The 20,000-nt window shown below is 35.1% G+C and overlaps 1 protein-coding gene across 1 annotated transcript in view; it reads right to left on the reverse strand.

Moving 5' to 3' along the window:
• The window catches only part of LOC137652880 (uncharacterized), a 68,927-nt gene that overhangs the window by 660 nt on the left and 48,267 nt on the right, over nucleotides 1–20,000 (reverse strand). The window lies entirely within an intron of this gene.

The following is a 20,000-nucleotide window of genomic DNA, read 5'->3' on the forward strand; positions in this document are numbered from 1 at the left end:
AGCGAATTAGTTTAAACGTTTAGGGAGTTTTTGTAATCTTATCTAAGTTAATCTTGAATGAGAGAGAGAGAGAGAGAGAGAGAGAGAGAGAGAGAGAGAGAGGAGAGAGAGAGTTACACAGATTTACAAGGATTTTGGATGTCTCAAAGATTTTTTAGTCCTTCCCCAGAGACACCATCAGCTTTTGGCTGAAGCGAATTAGTTTAAACGTTTAGGGAGTTTTTGTAATCTTATCTAAGTTATTCTTGAATTCGATCGATCGATCGATCGAGAGAGAGAGAGAGAGAGAGAGAGAGAGAGAGAGAGAGAGAGAGAGAGTTACACGGATTTACAAGGATTTTGGATGTCTCAAAGATTTTTTTAGTCCTTCCCCAGAGACATCCTCAGCTTTTGGCTGAAGCGAATTAGTTTAAACGTTTAGGGAGTTTTTGTAATGTTATCTAAGTTATTCATGAATTCGAGAGAGAGAGAGAGAGAGAGAGAGAGAGAGAGAGAGGAGAGAGAGAGAGAGAGAGAGAGAGAGAGAGAGAGAGAGTTACACGGATTTACAAGGATTTTGGATGTCTCAAAGATTTTTTTAGTCCTTCCCCAGAGACACCATCAGCTTTTGGCTGAAGCGAATTAGTTTAAACGTTTAGAGAGTTTTTGTAATCTTATCTAAGTTATTCTTGAATTAGAGAGAGAGAGAGAGAGTTACACGGATTTACAAGGATTTTGGATGTCTCAAAGATTTTTTAGTCCTTCCCCAGAGACACCATCAGCTTTTGGCTGAAGCTAATTAGTTTAAACGTTTAGAGAGTTTTTGTAATCTTATCTAAGTTATTCTTCAATTCGAGAGAGAGAGAGAGAGAGAGGAGAGAGAGAGAGAGAGAGAGAGAGAGAGAGAGAGAGAGGAGAGAGAGAGAGAGAGAGAGAGAGTTACACGGATTTACAAAGATTTTGGATGTCTCAAAGATTTTTTTAGTCCTTCCCCAGAGACACCATAACTTTTGGCTGAAAAGAATTAGTTTAAAACGTTTAGGGAGTTTTTGTAATCTTATCCAAGTTATTTCTGAATTCGGGAGAGAGAGAGAGAGAGAGAGAGAGAGAGAGAGAGAGAGAGAGAGAGAGGAGAGAGAGAGAGAGAGAGAGAGAGATCTTTGTTGACTAAACTCACCAGGAACATGTCCGCTCTCTCTGTAGGAGTGTTTTAATCAAGAATGTAACCTTCATCAGATATTCCTGAATCTTTTGATAAATCGTGGATATGGTGCATAAGAAATTTCAACGCTGGTTATAAAATGTAGACATAACCTTGGCTCTAATTTGAATTTTTTTTTTTTTCATATTTCCATTACAATCTTTGAGTATGATTATGACAAGATGCTTATGCTGGTCAATTTTACTTCTAGATATCAAATAAAAAATTCTATCACAATGATTAAGCATTTACGAATATTATTTCAAATATCATATATTTTTATTCACAGTCTAAAGAGACTTATGGTTATAGAAGGGGGGTTCCGGGTTATACCCAGCTTCCATAGAAATTCATTACGTTACTAACTATATGTTGTTTCAGGTAGCATTCTCTTCTGTAAAAGTCCTGGTGCTATACCTACTCCTACCTTCTTGAGATTCCTTTTCAATGCCTTAGGTATTGTCCCTTGTAGGTAGTAGGTTGGCCAAGGCACCAGCCACCCGTTGAAATACTACCCCCTGGAGATTTATTAGTTCCTTTTCCTGGCAAGAGAGTATTACATTGGATCCCTCTCTTTGATTACAGCTCGTTTCATCTTTGCCGACACATATACAGAATAGTCTTGCCTATTATTTACAAATTCTCCTCTTTCCTCATACACTTAACAACACCGAAATTACCAAAACACTTCTTTTTCTCTCACGAAGTTAACTACTACACTGTAATTGTTCAGTGGCTACTTTCCTCTTGGTAAAAGTAGAGGAGACTCTTAACTTATGGTAAGCAGCTCTTCTAGGATATTGACACTCCAAATCAACCCATTTTTCTCTTGTCTTGAGTAGGGCCATAGACTGTCTTGGGTTGGAGATCTCTTGGTTTAGGGTACACCCGGGCATACTATTCTATCTTACTTCTCTTCTTCTTGTTATTTGGAAGTTTTTATCCTCTTGTTTTCTAGAATATTTTATAGTTTAAATATAAAAGATTTATTCAAATGTTATTATTGTTCTTGAACTTCTCTTGTAGTTTATTTCCTTAATTCCTTTCCTCACTGGGTTATTTTCATTGATGGAGCCCTTCGGCTTTTAGAATCTAGCTTTTCCAACCAGGTTTGTAGCTTAGCAAGTAATAATAATAATAATAATAATAATAATAAAAACAATAATAATAATAATAATAATAAAAACAATAATAACAAGTGAGCAAGTCCTGAACGCGGACATGGTCCTCGTAGAGGACATACCTCCGCCAAGGTGACCTAGAGCGCCATATGTCCTAGAATCATGAATTGATGTGACTTCGACCTTCACATGACCTTGACCTTCACGTGACCTTCAAGTGACCTTGACCTTCACGTGACCTTGACCTTCACATGACCTTGGCTTCAAGTGACCTTGATCTTCAAATGTACTTGACCTTCACGTGACCTTGACCTTCAGGTGACCTTGACCTTCACGTGACCTTGACCTTCACGTGACCTTGACCTTCAAGTGACCTGCTTGACTTTTGACCTTCAAGTGATCTTTGTTCATTTGCCACTGATACTTAATATGACATTGATATAATGCACCAATATGACCTTGACCTTTGACCTTTATAAATTTGAACATCACCCATGGGTTGCGCCTGGACTAGGACTTCCCTGTTGGCTTATGCAAAAGTCAGTGCTTTATTTCTGTCTCTTGATATGGCCACTTATGTCATAGTGACACCAGTGACCCCTGTGACCTTGACCTTGGGGTGACCTTGACCAAAATGTAATCAGTTCTTCCATACACATTGGGGAACTACTTGGCCAAGTTTGAAGTGATTCCGTGTAGAAATGTGGCCTCTACGTTGTCCACAGACAGACAGACAAACAGAGAAACAAACAAACAAACAAACAAACAAACCGAACCGAAAACATAACCTCCTGGCGGAGGTAACAAGTGAGCAAGTCCTGAACGCGGACATGGTCCTCGTAGAGGACATACCTCCGCCAAGGTGACCTAGAGCGCCATATGTCCTAGAATCATGAATTGATGTGACTTTGACCTTCACATGACCTTGACCTTCACGTGACCTTCAAGTGACCTTGACCTTCACGTGACCTTGACCTTCACGTGACCTTGACCTTCACATGACCTTGGCTTTCAAGTGACCTTGACCTTCAAGTGACCTTGACCTTCACGTGACCTTTACCCTCAAGTGACCTTGACCTTAATGTGACTTTGACCTTCACATGACCTTGACCTTCACGTGACCTTCAAGTGACCTTGACCTTCACGTGACCTTGACCTTCACATGACCTTGGCTTCAAGTGACCTTGATCTTCAAATGTACTTGACCTTCACGTGACCTTGACCTTCAGGTGACCTTGACCTTCACGTGACCTTGACCTTCACGTGACCTTGACCTTCAAGTGACCTGCTTGACTTTTGACCTTCAAGTGATCTTTGTTCATTTGCCACTGATACTTAATATGACATTGATATAATGCACCAATATGACCTTGACCTTTGACCTTTATAAATTTGAACATCACCCATGGGTTGCGCCTGGACTAGGACTTCCCTGTTGGCTTATGCAAAAGTCAGTGCTTTATTTCTGTCTCTTGATATGGCCACTTATGTCATAGTGACACCAGTGACCCCTGTGACCTTGACCTTGGGGTGACCTTGACCAAAATTTAATCAGTTCTTCCATACACATTGGGGAACTACTTGGCCAAGTTTGAAGTGATTCCGTGTAGAAATGTGGCCTCTACGTTGTCCACAGACAGACAGACAAACAGAGAAACAAACAAACAAACAAACAAACAAACCGAACCGAAAACATAACCTCCTGGCGGAGGTAATAATAATAATAATAATAATAATAATAATAATAATAATAATAATAATAATAATAGTGCTCCTATGGTTATTGGCACCATTTCTACATGCAATTATTATTATTATTATTATTATTATTATCATTATTATTATTATTGTTGTTGTTGTTTTTGTTGATATTAACATCATTATTATTATTATTTTTATTATTATTATTATTATTATTATTATTATTATTATTATTATTAACTTATACTAGCTTCAAAATTAGTAACACAATAAAGCCACAATACATACACTGAGTTACAAACAGCCCATAAACATCACTCTAGCCCTGTTTCTTCGCACGCCACCCCCCCCCCCCGCCTCCCCCTCCCCGCCCCCCAAAAAACTGAAACCAGTCTCTAAAAAAGACAAAGGACCATATATCAGCAAAGCCCCTCTATCACTAGGTGACATTGAAAAGAATACTCAGCTTGGCTGGTCTGGGAAACTGATGTGTTATGACTCCTAGAAAGCTATTAAGTAGAATTAATTTGACCCTAAAATAAATGTCTCATGAAAAAAATTTATTGCCGGAAATCGCCTATTTTTTTACTTTATAGGATGCATTCCTTGACTTATGACAAAGACACTATCGACCTTTATATCACACAGCTATTTAATTATACATATAAACATATATATATATATATATATATATATATATATATATATATATATATATATATATATATATATATATATATATATAAATAATCTATATATATATATATATATATATATATATATATATATATATATATATATATATATATATATATATATATATATATACAGAGAGAGAGAGAGAGAGAGAGAGAGAGAGAGAGAGAGAGAGAGAGAGAGAGAGAGAGAGAGAGAGAGAGAGAACTGTATAAATACATTTAATTTTTAACCTCACACTTCTCGTAAACATTTAAGATATATGTGTATATATATGTGAATGCATAAACTTGTTCCTATACATATATATATATATATATATATATATATATATATATATATATATATATATATATATATATATATATATAATATATATATATTTTATTTATTTATTTATATGTATATATATATATATATATAATATATATATATATATATATATATATATATATATATATATATATATATATATATATATATATATATATATATATGTATGTGTGTGTGTGTGTGTGTGTGTACATATATATACAAATACACCAAAGGAAATACACACATATATGTGTATATAAGTGTTACTTCAAACAAAAATATTGAACAAAAAGCATGTAGTAATCATTTCCCCATAAGCGAGAACCTTCACAGAGTTTTCCAAAATGGAATGCTACAGCGTTCGTCATGGCTCTCTCCATCCACGCATCAATTAAGTGTTAGCTGGACGCAATACACTTTTTGTTTTCTTCCGACGACGGATATTAGAACAAACATTTTAAAACAACGAGATGGAGTCAAGGCTCAGAGCCATCGCCTCTTTCATGGGACGCTGGTCCAGTTGGAAATCCTCTTTCTTAGAGGGGGGCTGCTCAATTTGCATTAAGGAGATAAACGAAAATTAATCATCCTGGCAAATAAAAACCAGTCCTCGGATCCATCACGGTCTTGGGCACTGTCTCGTTGGCGATGAAGTTGAATATTCAGTTTCTAGGATTATGTGCTATGCCTGATTCTGGCCGAAGATATCTCTGAATAGAGTAAATGGAACGTATGGAGACAGTATCTACCTGGCTCATTCTATTGGCTTTCTTGACTCACCGTGAGTCACTAGCTCTTATTGAAATCCTTCCCATTGTCATCAGGATTATATGATTAGTCTTATGCAGACCATATTCCTATTGTCTCCTTTGTGTACCGAATAACTTTCCTTTCCCTGGCTTTCTGTAATTTCACTGATAAGTGCTACTTTTCCTGTTTTAAGAAGCTATGGGAATTATAGGATATTCACGATCAATGATTGTTTGTTTGGTCTCTTAACTTTGTGTTCAGATGTCATTTCCAGGACCTTACATGTTTAGGGAACACAGGTCGTGATCTACCTCCTGTAACAAAATGGATTAGAATATAAGACCATTTTAAGCTAAAAAAAAAAAAATACAATATACATAAGAGCCTTTTGCTTATTTTTATTCAAGAATATTCACAGATAAACCTAAGCTGACGTATAAACGTCATATTTGAAATAATTTATAACATCATGTGATATATTATGTGTGTAATCACTAGATTAACATTTTCCTTTGTAAAACAAGGAATATTGTTTCAGCTGGATTAGGAAACTTAACCTTTGGATAAAATTTCTCAAAAAAATGAAAATATTTTTGTCGTAAACAAATCAACTCTTATCTATAATATCTACCTATATAAATATGTTTCGAGAAAAGCCATTGAAACAAAGATTATTTCATTATAAGTATAGTAGGGTTGTCAACATTTTCTTTTCTGTTTGAGCAACTCAACAATTTAATGAAATTTAATTGAAAATCTTAAAATATTTCACGGCTTTTATTAATTTTCGTTCAAATCCCATCAACGCCTTGGCGATTAATTAAATTACTAAACATAACATCCTTTTAAAAAGAAACCAGTGATAGATGTTGAAAGCCTTACAAAGGAAATAAGAATTAAGATTTAACTCATTCATAATTAACCTGTCCAACCTCCCTCAACTTCAGATAACCCAGTTCCATTTAATGTTATAAATTCAGTGATAGACTTTTCAATTGTCATTTTATCCCCTAAGTAATCTGTATAGTGTTGAATATTCACATCTTCGTCGTAAGCATTTGAAAGTATTATTACAACATACAACCTATGTCTACACACATACAAACACACACACCTTTGTATCAACAATGAAGTAGAAGCGTTCCAACAATATACTTTTTATGTGACTTTTTATTTAGTGTTAATCTACAAGTGACATCAGAGGAAAAGTACCTGTTCTCCAGCTCAATCATTTACTAAATACTTAAAAACCTCAAAGCTCACAAGCTTTGGTTTACTGTGGAGATTATCCCAATGTCGCTTTTGTGTCTCTAGAAATATTGTGGGGATAAGCCCTATTTGTTCTACTTTACGGTTTCTTAGATTCCTTGGAGCAATAGATTTGTTTTTTGTCTTCTTAGTTTTATCATACCTAGCTTATATATATATATATATATATATATATATATATATATATATATATATATATATATATATATATATATATATATATATATATATATATATATATATATATATATATATATGTTTGTGTGTGTGTGTTTGTGTGTGTGTCTGTACATGTGTATGTATGTTTCTATATATGTGTGTTTATATGGTATATACATTATATATCTATGTATAATATATGTATACAGTGCATATATATGTGTACATATATGATTGCGTGTATTTATGTATGTATTTATATTCATTTAACTATTTCCCCCACAGGAGTAGCATCGGAGATGAACAAAATCATTCACTTCATTATTTATCCTATATCTGAGGAATCATGGATGAACCATATGTGCCTTAAACTTCCTCCATACTAGCCGCTTCGCATTTTTACACAGAAGGCTCGTTTGCAGTGAGTAAAACTGGTGTGCACACTTCGTACCGTAGATCCCTATCTTATGCTTCTTAATTGTTTCTTGTCTCACAAGAATAGATTGCAAACACTACAAGAAACTATCGTATTCGAGCGGGACTCGATCTCCCCTCCAGCAGAACACCAGGCAGGGACGTTTCCAATAGACTACCACAATTATTATATTACAAAACTTCTGGAAATAAAAGTTATTTTTTCAGATTAATACGTACTGCTTCTATTCAAATGGGTAAATTCAGACAAATATACACACAATTATAATAAAGATATTAAGCTCATTTCCTATCTCAGTTCCTGGTAGGCTCAAAAAAAAAAAAAAAGAAAAACATTAATTGATGAACATATAATCAAAATAAAGTGGCAATAACAAATTATTGAATATCATTTAACATGCACCATACCATAATTCACGTATGAAAATGAACTCATTTATTTCCTAAATCTTAATTAATGTTTGGATGGATTTCATACACATTCAGAGTAAAGCCCCCCTGACACTTGCACGCATTCGTGGCACGCACTGGCACGCATTGATGCGCGAACTCGCGTGAACGAGCCTTGAAAATGTCGTGAACAGTGCGGGAACTCGCGTGCCAGAGCGTACCAATGCGTGCCATGCGAGCCCAAAACTTTGAAATGTTTAAAGTTTGTGGCACGCATTGGCACGCACTAAATGGCCGTGAAATAGTTGTGAACGATGCACCAACTGGAGTGAACTGGAGTGAACAGTGCGGGAACTGGCGGGAACTGGAGTGAACTGGAGTGAACGATGCGGGAAGTGGCGTGAACTTTATAATGAAGAGAAACAAAAAGGAAACGAAAATATTAATGAAAAGGAAAGAAAAATAAACCTAATAAATTTTTATATTTGCTGTTTTAATGTGAAAAAAAAATGATATCTTATTTGAAACTATTTCTATAACTTTATAATGAAGAAAAACAAAAAGGAAACGAAAAAATTAATGAAAAGGAAAGAAAAATAAAACTAATAAATTTTTATATTTGCTGTTTTAATATGAAAAAAAATTATATCTTATTTCAAACTATTTCTATAACTTTATAATGAAGAGAAACAAAAAGGAAACGAAAAAATTAATGAAAAGGAAAGAAAAATAAACCTAATGAATTTTCATATTTGCTGTTTTAATGTGAAAAAAAAATATATCTTATTTCAAACTATTTTTATAACTTTTTAATGAAGGGAAAAAAAAAGAAAACGAAAAAATTAATGAAAAGGAAAGAAAAATAAACCTAATAATTGTTTATATTTGCTGTTTGAATGTAAAAATAAAATGATGTCTTATTTCAAACTATTTCTATAACTTTATAATGAAGAGAAACAAAAAGGAAACGAAAAAAAAATAATGAAAAGGAAAGAAAAATATAAACCTAATAATTGTTTATATTTGCTGTTTGAATGTAAAAATAAAATGATGTCTTATTTCATGCACACACTTATTTTCCTCTATTACCAATGAAGACCCAAAACTTCTGTTTTAAATAAAAATGAATTGAAAAATAAACCCAAGAAATTTTTAAGTTTGCTGTTTGAATGTAAAAATAAAATGATGTTTTATTTCATCAACATACTTATTCTTCTTTATTACCTTGAAATGAAGGGCAAAACAAATTTTTTCTGTTTGCTGTTTTAATGTAAAAATAAAATGATTTCTTATTTAAACACACTTTTTTCTCTATTACCTTAAAATCAACAGCCTAAAAACTTTTCATGTTTGCTGCTTTTAATGTTAAAATAAAATGCTTTCTTAATACTTTTACATATTTTATGTCTGCTATATATATGTAAATCAAATGCTTTCTTATTGAAACAAAAATAAAGGGCAAAAAAAATACAAACGAAAAAGATACGTTTCTTCTCCTCAATGCAATGGTGTGTCTGACAGAAAGCATTGTTGTCTCTTCCGAAGCCAATCCAAGAATGTCCTCGGCTTGGAGAAGCCCCATTTTTATATGGAGTGGCCAATTCGTGAACTGGCGTGAACTGGCGTGAACGATGCGGAAACGATGCGGAATGATGAGGGAACTCGCGTGAACTTGTCGTGAACTTCTCGTGAACTACGTGTGCCAATTCGTGCCATCGCGTGAACGTCGCATGAACGATGCGCGAACTGAAGTGAACTGGTCGTGAACAGTGCGGGAAAATCACCAGTGCGTGCCACAATATGGCACGCAATGGCGCGCATCAATGCGTGCCAGTGCGTGGCAAAAATGCGCGCAGGTGTCAGGCAGGCTTAAGCTATTTTCTATCAGTGGAAACGGAAATAACTGATTTCGAAACTGCACCATTTTGCAAATAGCCCCATCATTTACAACAGCTATATTCTTGCAGGATGGACTCTAATTTAAATTTCATTATTATTTTTTTCTGTCTCTGAAAAGAATTATCCATGATAATAGATAAAAACTTATGAATAATTTATTTCCCTATATAGGTGATCATTCAGCTCTTTGTTTCTTTCTGTCTTTTTATTTTCAAGATCGAGAAATTCTATTCTCTCTCTCTCTCTCTCTCTCTCTCTCTCTCTCTCTCTCTCTCTCTCTCTCTCTCTCTCTCTCTCTAGAGAAATGATTTATGGTGGCATATAGATATATATCAAAGGAATTCTGTAATATATACTAGGTCATCCTCTTCTTATCCCTTTGGCCGTCATTCTTTCTGACAACCAAAACTATCAAAGTATAATGAGATTTAAACTCTGTTGCTCGAGGGTATACTTGGACACTATTCTATCTTATTTCTCCTCCTCTTGTTTGGTTGAAGTTTAATAGTTTATTGAGGAAATGTTTAATTTAATGTTGTTACTGGTTTAACGATGTTTTATTTTTCCTTGTTTTCTTTCCTCACTGGGCTATTTTCCCTGTTGGAGCCGCTGGGCTTATAACATCCTGCTTTTCGAAAACAACTATTGTTGTAGTTTAGCAAATGGTTATAATAATAATAATAATAATAATTATAATAATAATAATAATAATAATAATAATAATAATATCTTGGTAGGAGACCCTCCTTCAAACAGGTGGAGTTGAATAATATGGCTGCATCGGCAGAATTAAATTTCTTGTCCAATTTCTCGATTCTTCGGACAATTCTTTTTTCAGGATTGCTATATTTAGCTAGCAAGTTGGCGAAGCTCATCAGGGTGAAGGATACAAATCAGGTTAAGGCTGGATGTAATTAATACATGTACAAGTAATACTCGAAAATTACAGGTAAAGTCAGGAGTGGGTTGCGACGCGTTTCGGAACAGCTTGCTCCGTCTTCAGGCGATAAGTGAGGCTCTGGCTAGTTCTGGGTCCTTATATATCCTGGCTCTGGTTCGTAGAGAGGGGCCTCGAATTTTGATTGGTCGAGCGGAGGTTGTAAGTTCGGGTGGCAGATGTACGACGAGCTCGGCTCGGCCTCCCAGGCTGAGAGGTAGGAAGGAATCCTGGATAATGATTGGTCAGGACGCGCGCCAAGCCAGCCAAAAAGTCAGGTAGTCTCCTCTCTCGCTCAGTGGACTGGGCTGAGAGAGGTATCCAAGCTCCCTGATTGGCTGAGGCGCGCGCCGAGACGGGCTCAAAGTCAGTCAGCCCATTCCTACGCTCAGCAGGCTGAAATTCTAGGCCATGTTCGCCGCCAAAATCAGCATTCGGCCAGACGATTTCTCCATTTGATTACAATGCCTTAGCAGAAGCCCAACGAAAATATCTAGAGCATCAAGCACATAGGACATCTTGCACATCCCTCCTTTGGGAAGACTTCTTTCCCGATCGTTCCAACACCACCCTCCTTTGTGATGTCAGTACTTGTAGACCTACATCGTGGATACATTCTTCTATGCGCCGACAGGTGTTTGATTTCACAATAATAAAAATCCTAATCATTTTAATAAAAGCAATAAATTCAATAATCTTAATAATAATGATAATTCTAATAAGTTAAATATAAACGAAAATTTATGATAATTCTATAAAAATGGTAATTGAAGATTTTGAAGTTGCCAAAGTCATTGATTTCGTGGCTTCTCACATCCCTCATGACAATCTACTGCATAGATACTGAAGATGAAATTCATTTGGCACAGCATTACTAAGGATGCTAAGATTTGGGTCTGTGCTAGTACTTCATGCCAAACTTCAAAAGTACATCAACACATGGATTCAGAAGTGGGTACCTTTCCTTAACCTTTGCGGCATTTTGCCTACATTCACGTCAATATAGTGGGTCCCCTACCTGCATCACAAGGACATAATTACCTGTTTTCCATCATCAACTGCTCCACTTATTGGCCTGAAGAGCTTCCCATGGAAACTTTAATGTCTGTCTCATGTATATTTGCCTTACTGTCAGGATGGATAGCAATATTTGGTATCCCTGAGCATATTACTTCTAACAGGGGTACTTCTTTCATTGTTCAATTGTGGGCATCATTAGCAAATCTCCTAGGAATCACCCTACATCATACAACCACCTACAACTCTGCTAATTTTTTTCCGTCTGCAACCTCCTTCGACAATCTCTAGATCCTACGTCACATCATGGGAGAATTTACTCCATACTGCCAGACTTACATTTCCCTTGCTAAGCAACACATACCGACCGATCTGCACTCGGCAACACACATTTTTCTCGCAATGACACTGCTAAGCCACTGTTACCGCCCCCTTATATGGGCCCCTTCCTCGTGATCCGTCATATGCCGAAGACTTTTTGCATCAACATTCGTAGCAAAGAATACTGGGTCTCCAATGTACAGTATATATTCTGCCAGATGACCTGCCTACAGTACCCCTTGCTAGAGCACGGCGCCCTATTTCACATGTATGCCATTTTTAGGGGAAGCCATGTACCGCACATGTTTCAAGGTACGTTTTGCATGCAGCGATTTTTGCAATCACCGCTCAGGGATGATCACTCAGCGATCATCGCTGAGCACTAATTACATTTATTTCTGTGGGACTATTTTGAAATGAGCGACTATTTGGCACTAGCGATGATCGTTCGCGACTGTAGCGATAATCACTCGTTGCAAAACAGCCCCATAGGAATAAATTTGATTAGTGCTCAGCGATGAGTGCAGAAATCACTGCATGCAAAACTTACCTTTAAACACACTCGTACACTGCAACGGTTTAGATTTTCTATCTTTTCACGTACTTTTCCCTGCACTGTTAGTAGATCAACTTGTGTTATCTTACTAGCTCTTGTTCTGTTGTGTTTGAATTTTTATGACGTTCCTGCTCCCAAGTTGCTGTATATAAACTTGATAATTGGTTGAGAAAGTTTGGTTGCACTCACCTTACCTTTCAGTCGCAACCTAACTGCACACATGCATAGAATCCACCATGCCACCCGGGAGATGATAATTAGTTGTGGTATTATGTATACCCATGAAACATAATAATTGGTAAATAGCATCAAATGCCATTAAAATGCAGAAATTAAAATGGTTTTTCTAATATGGATAAGTTATTGACATCAGGTTAAGATTTGATAATCATATCTTATCAAGATGGAAGATTTTTTTATTTCATTAACACGAAGATAAAATTTTCAAGCCAATTTTAGTTGCCGACAGTTTTCAGTTTTTTTTCTTTTTTTTTTTTTATTTCCTAGGATTGTTCTTAATATTCACGATATGCTGAGGGCCCAACCAACAGCCTTTTCATAAGTTAACTATATGAAAGTACCCAGTTTTGGGCATTATAGATTTTAATCAAATACTCAGCACCCTCAAACGCGATTCTTCTTTTTATAAACATTTTTTATATACTTTCATATAATTCTGCAAGGCTCATAATTACGAAAGTTGAGAAGATCATCATTTTAGAAAGATGAATTCTGAAAGATTTTCATTTTCAGAATGGAAGATACGTTGTCTTTTAAAATTATTATCGAATATATATTTTATCATATTGTTGATGAAGTGGTCAAAGAGGTGAGAGAGGTGAATGCTCAAGTGCTTGAACGAGGATTAAAACTGGTAGACGAAAATGACCATGAATGGGAGGTAAATCGGTTGTTGTTTGCAGATGATACTGTACTGGTTGCAAACATGGACGAGAAGCTTGGCCGATTAGTGACAGAATTTTGAAGGGTGTGTGAGAGATGGAAGTTGAGAGTTAATGTAGGTAAGAATAAGATTATGAGATGTATGAAAAGGGAAGGTGGTGCAAGGTTGAATGTCATGTTGAATGGAGAGTTACTTGAGGAGGTGGATCAGTTTAAGTACTTGGGGTCTGTTGTTGCAGTAAATAGTGGAGTGGAAGCAGATGTACATCAGAGAGTGAATGAAAGTTGCAACGTGTTGGGGGCACTTAAAGGAATAGTTGAAAATAGAGGGTTGGGCTTGAATGTAAAGAGAGATCTATATGAGAAAGTGATTGTACTAACTGTGATGTATGGATCGGAGTTGTGGGGAATAAAAGTGACGGAAAGACAGAAATTGAATGTGTTTGAGATGAAGTGTCTGAGGAGTATGGATGGTGTATATCGAGTAGATAGGGATAAGAACGAAGTGGTGAGGGTGAGAACGGGTGTAAGAAATGAGTTAGCGGCTAGAGTGGATATGAATATGTTGAGGTGGTTTGGCCATGTTGAGAGAATGGAAAATGGCTATCTGCTAAAGAAGGTGATGAATGCAAGAGTTGATGGGAGAAGTACAAGAGGAAGGGCAAGGTTTGGTTGGAGTGAATAAAGCTCTGGGTGATAGGAGGATAGATGTGAGAGAGGCAAGAGAGCTTGCTAGGAATAGGAATGAATGGCGAGCGATTGTGACACAGTTCCGGTAGGCCCTGCTGCTTCCTCCGGTGCCTTACATGACCACGGCGGTAGCAGCAGTAGGGGATTCAGTGTTATGCAGCTTCATCTATGGTGGATAACGGGGGAGGGTGGGCTGTGGCACTCTTGCAGTACCAGCTGAACTCGGTTGAGTCCCTTGTCAGGCTGGGAGGAACGTAGAATGGAGAGGTCCCCTTTTATTTTTTTTATATCTGTTTCATTTCTTGATGTCGGCTACCCACTAAAATTGGGGGAAGTACCTTGGGATATGGATGGATGGATATTTCATCATCTTTAATTTTTCACCTCATTGCAATCATCCCGATATCCTAGTGTTCAAAATGTCCAGAGTCGAGGAGAAACGAAGCTCATTGAAAACATGACAAAGAGGAAAGGTTTTCGTCCCCAGATTTTAATAATCCCCCAGTTATTCCTCGGTTGCTAATTCCTCCGCTTTGCAAATGGAATTCCACTGGAACAGGATTTGAAGCCGGGCAACCATCATACGACAGACCGGTATTTTTATTCTCCTAGTCTATCTGAGCTCATTTCAGCACAAGAATTAGCTTTAGCGAGCATTTGCTCTCGGCTAAAAGCATAGGCTAATCTCCTGCAGAGATGAAAAAGAATATATAATTCTTATTTCTTTAAATTATGTGGAGAAAATTTCGCTGAGAAATAGCCGGGGGTCACATTTTCATAGTTGATTACAACGGCCAGAATTTAAATACTACTGTATATTGTTTAAAAGACTTTGTTAATGCTGGAGGAGGTATGGAAGATGAAGTTAAACATCGGGTACAGGCAGGCTGGAACAACTGGAGAGCAGCCTCAGGAGTTCTTTATGACAAAACAATACCACTGAGGTTGAAAGGAAAATTTTATAAGACAGTGGTAAGAACAGCAATCCTGTATGGAACGGAAACAGCAAGCATGAGGAAGACAGAGGAGAAGAAGATGGATGTGGCAGAAATGAGAATGCTTAGGTGGATGTCTGGGGTGACAAGAGAGGATCGGATAAAAAATGACTACATAAGGGGGTCGACAAAGGTAGTGGAAATATCAAAGAAAGTGCAGGAAGGGAGGCTGAGAGGGTATGGACACCTGATGAGGAGAGATTAGGACCACGTTGGGAGACATACTATGGAGATGGAGGTTCAGGGAGGAAGAAGAAGAGGGAGACCAAGAAAGAGATGGTGGGACTGTGTAAGAGGAGACTTACAGGAGAAGGGGATTGATGAGGCAGAAGCGAAGAATAGAAAAAGATGGAAACGGCTCATCCGCAACGGCGACCCCATATAAAAATGGGAACCAGCTGGGAAGAAGAAGATTGTTTAAAAGACTCTCTCTCTCTCTCTCTCTCTCTCTCTCTCTCTCTCTCTCTCTCTCTCTCTCTCTCTCTCTCTCTCTCTCTCTCCTATTTGACAAAAAGGATTGTTACAAATCTCATTTTGATATTATCCTCACGTCAAATAGAATAATACATATCATAAAACTTGGTGAAATGAGATTTTTTGGTAATAGAAATGAGAGAAATTTAATCCCTGACATCTTTTGTGGTGACTTTGCTAATAGTAAAGATTATTACCGATGTCAGAAACATAAAAGAATATACAAGTTTGAGTAGTGATTAGCTTTTGCTTTTGATATTCGTTTACCTGTTGAATGATTTAGTATATTCTTATTTTCTTCATTCTTCTTCCGAGAATGGTTTTCTCTTCTTTAGATGAACAACCAGGCTCGCAAAATAAAGAGAAATTTTGTACATTATTGACTCTAATGATAATATTGATAATGATATTAATAATTATAACAAGAATAATAATAACGAAAATGCTAATAATGATAGCGCTAAGAATAGTAATAGCAATGATAATGCATTGACAGGCCCACTCCTATTACATCTAACAGACACAAAGAATTGAGGCACTTCGCACAAAGTATGAAATTTGGCTCTTACCTATATTACACTTGTGTGACGTCGTGTCTCCCATAGTCTTTCACCAATTCATAATGTACTAAATCTTTTAACCTTACCTTATGCCATACGGTGGAATTCGCCGCCTGACAGTTTCAATAGATGTACCAGCATGATAAAGAGTGAGCTACAATAGACGTGAAAATATGGCTTAGAATTAGTAACAAATGACGGGAAAGCATGACTTTGAATCACATACAATAGATGCGAAAGTGTGTCATAGAATTAGTTACAATTGACCGGAAAGCATGACTTAAAATCAGATACAGTAGATGCGAATGCATGACATAGAATTAGTTAAAATTGATGGGAAATCATGACGTAGAATCGGTTACAACAGACGTAAATTAATGACATAGATTAGGTTAAAATAGACGAAAAAGCATGATTTAGAATCAGATACAATAGATACAAAAGCATAACATAGAATCAGTTACGATAGATGCGAAAGCATGACTAAGAATTAGCTATATTAGATGCAAAAGCATGGCTAAGAATCATTTACAATAGACGCTAAAGCTTGACTAAGAATCAGATACAGTAGACATAAAATCTAACACAGAATTTGTTACAATAAATGTTGAAACATGACATAAAATCTGTTACAATAATCGTGAAAGTTTGAGAGAGAATCAGTTACGATAGAGGCGAAAACAGGACTAAGAATCAATTACGCTAGCTGAGAAAGTAGGACTGAGAATCAGTTACAGCAGACGCAAAAGCTTAAGAAAGAATCATTACAATACACGCTGAATCATGATTTAAAATCAGTTACAAGACTTGAAACCATACCATAAAATTATCGCCTCAACAGAGGGCGTCTCTCTATTCATTCCCGGGTCTCCAAGGATGAAAGGTTGTTCTTTGCATTTGATAAAAGCCTCCCAACCAATAGCCACTCATCCACCTGCTCCCCCTCCTTCAGAATTAATACTTGTAATGTCCCCTCAACGGTAACATTTATTTTTCCAGTGTTTCCAGATACCGCCAGATTCATCATTTCTGATTAATTTTGTTATTCTATTCTCCTACATGCTTGTACTAATAACGTCTAACCTTTCCACTATGTATTGTTAACCCTCCGCATTCGTGTGTCCCTAGCAAGTTTCCATAGGGCATTTACTACATAGTTTTCCACTTGAGAAAAATCGGAGAATATGGAATGCGTTATTTAAGATGGGCAATGATGATAAAGTCTCGTATAACTGAAAAATAATCAGTATAGTGATAATAGATACGATAATAATTGGCATTATCTTTATTATTATTGATATCATCATTATTATTATCATTAATCATAATATTAATCAAAAGTTTTATTATTATTATTATTGTTGTTGTTGTTGTTGCTTTTTCATCATTGCTTTTAGATCAGTTATTATCCTCATTCAGATGATGTTGATAAGAAAAATGTAAAGTACATGGAATTGTTTACTTTTCAGAAAATATAAATTCATCTCCAAAATTGAGGTGTCAGTCTTCAATGCCTAATGACTAACTTTGTCGTTTTGCTGATTAATTATTAGCAGACTTCAATATTATTTGAGTTTTCTTACATATCGTCAAACATATAAATCCAATAAAGAATATTACATGAAACCTGATCAGAGATCTTATTACCCTTACCACTCCATCATTAGCATATCAGCGGAAACCAAGTAGGAATTAGTAAAGTAAAAATGTAGCTTATAATGAAATATAGTTAGTTTAACATAGCTTATAATGAAATATGGTTAGTTTAACATTATATATATATATATATATATATATATATATATATATATATATATATATATATATATATATATATATATACATACATATATATATACAAATATATACATATACATATATATATACATATACATATATAATATATATATATATATATATATATATATATATATATATATATATATATATATATATATATATATATATATATATATATATATATATATATATATATATATATATATATACATATATACATATATACATATATATATATATATATATATATATATATATATATATATATATATATATATATATATATATATATATATATATATATATATATATATATATATATATATATATATATATATATATATATATATATATATATAATACATATATATATATATATATATATATATATATATATATATATATATATATATATATATATATATATATATATATATATATTGTCACAGGTTCTTTGCATTCAGCCAACTAGAACTAGACATTGACGTATCAAAATCCACCGAGAAGGAAAGGTTAAAAAAGACTCTTAATCAAATTCAAATTCCTGTTTATTACATAAACCTAAATTTTCCTCAAATGAAAATAAATCTCCAGCCAGGAAGGAAATAAACCATTCGCATTACAAAAAGGCATCTAGGACCCAAACAAACTCTAGCACACAGGAAAAATAAAAGAAAAAGACAAAGAACCAACCATCAATGATGCACTCACACACAAACTATATATATGGTGATAGGAAAGTAAAAGGAATAGACTGGAGACAATTTAAATTAATAAACCCTAACTATTTACATACATTTAACAATAGCTTAATTTCCGTGGGATGATGTAAGTTCTCTTGCACCAGGTCTTTGTCATTAAATTAGGTTTGAAGGACGAACCCGTGGAGATCCAAACCATTAACGTAATGTTATGCTTGAATGATCACATAATTACTGGTACCAGCGGCACACACCGATGAAAACACTTCAGGCTTTCCAAAATCGTTCAGCAAGGGAAACTACACAATTTTATTCTTACCCCAAGGCAAAACTGAACGGCAGTGTCGCGTCTGCAGGCTTCGAAGTGGTCAAAACGAGTCTGTCCCTAGACTAACAGGAGCTTTGGTATTAGCCAATGGTTGCTGTCCATCACCAAGTCACTCCACCACCACTTGAAGCAGGAAAGATTGTCCTTTGCAGACGAATTCATGGAACACGGACGTACATAACAAATTTACCTTTCAAGGTAAACAGTCTTGCTAGCTGCCTCTTGGCTCCTCCTCTCTCCCACCACGGATATGAAAAACAAAAATACACATGTATGACATACCTAGCTACGAGCTCTACCAACAGATGGCCCCATAGCCACTGGAAAATTTATTTTCTTAATCCTTCAAAATTATTTACGTTAATAAGGGAAATTTCCTTACGATATATATATATATATATATATATATATATATATATATATATATATATATATATATATATATGCATATATATATATATATATATATATATATATATATATATATATATATATATATATTTGCGTGTAATTATTTTTTTCTTGTAATTGATAATAATATTTCTTCAAGCCATTGTAATTTAAAAATACTTACCAAGCAAAGAAAAAACAGAAATGGTGAAATTTATATCAAAACTCATCTTAGCATTAGAAATATATTGTTTTTTTAAGGTAAGACAAGAGTAATCAAGTTAATTTGCTGTGCCTGGAGTTGGTAACATCACAGGCAATTGAGCAAAAGATTTATTTAGGTGTAAAATTCAAGTTGAAACAGGATGAAAGCGATGTTACTTGGTGGATTTGGTTTAGTAATATCCTTTTGT

Source organism: Palaemon carinicauda, chromosome 14, assembly GCF_036898095.1.
Source record: "Palaemon carinicauda isolate YSFRI2023 chromosome 14, ASM3689809v2, whole genome shotgun sequence".
In the NCBI taxonomy this organism is placed as follows: domain Eukaryota; kingdom Metazoa; phylum Arthropoda; class Malacostraca; order Decapoda; family Palaemonidae; genus Palaemon; species Palaemon carinicauda.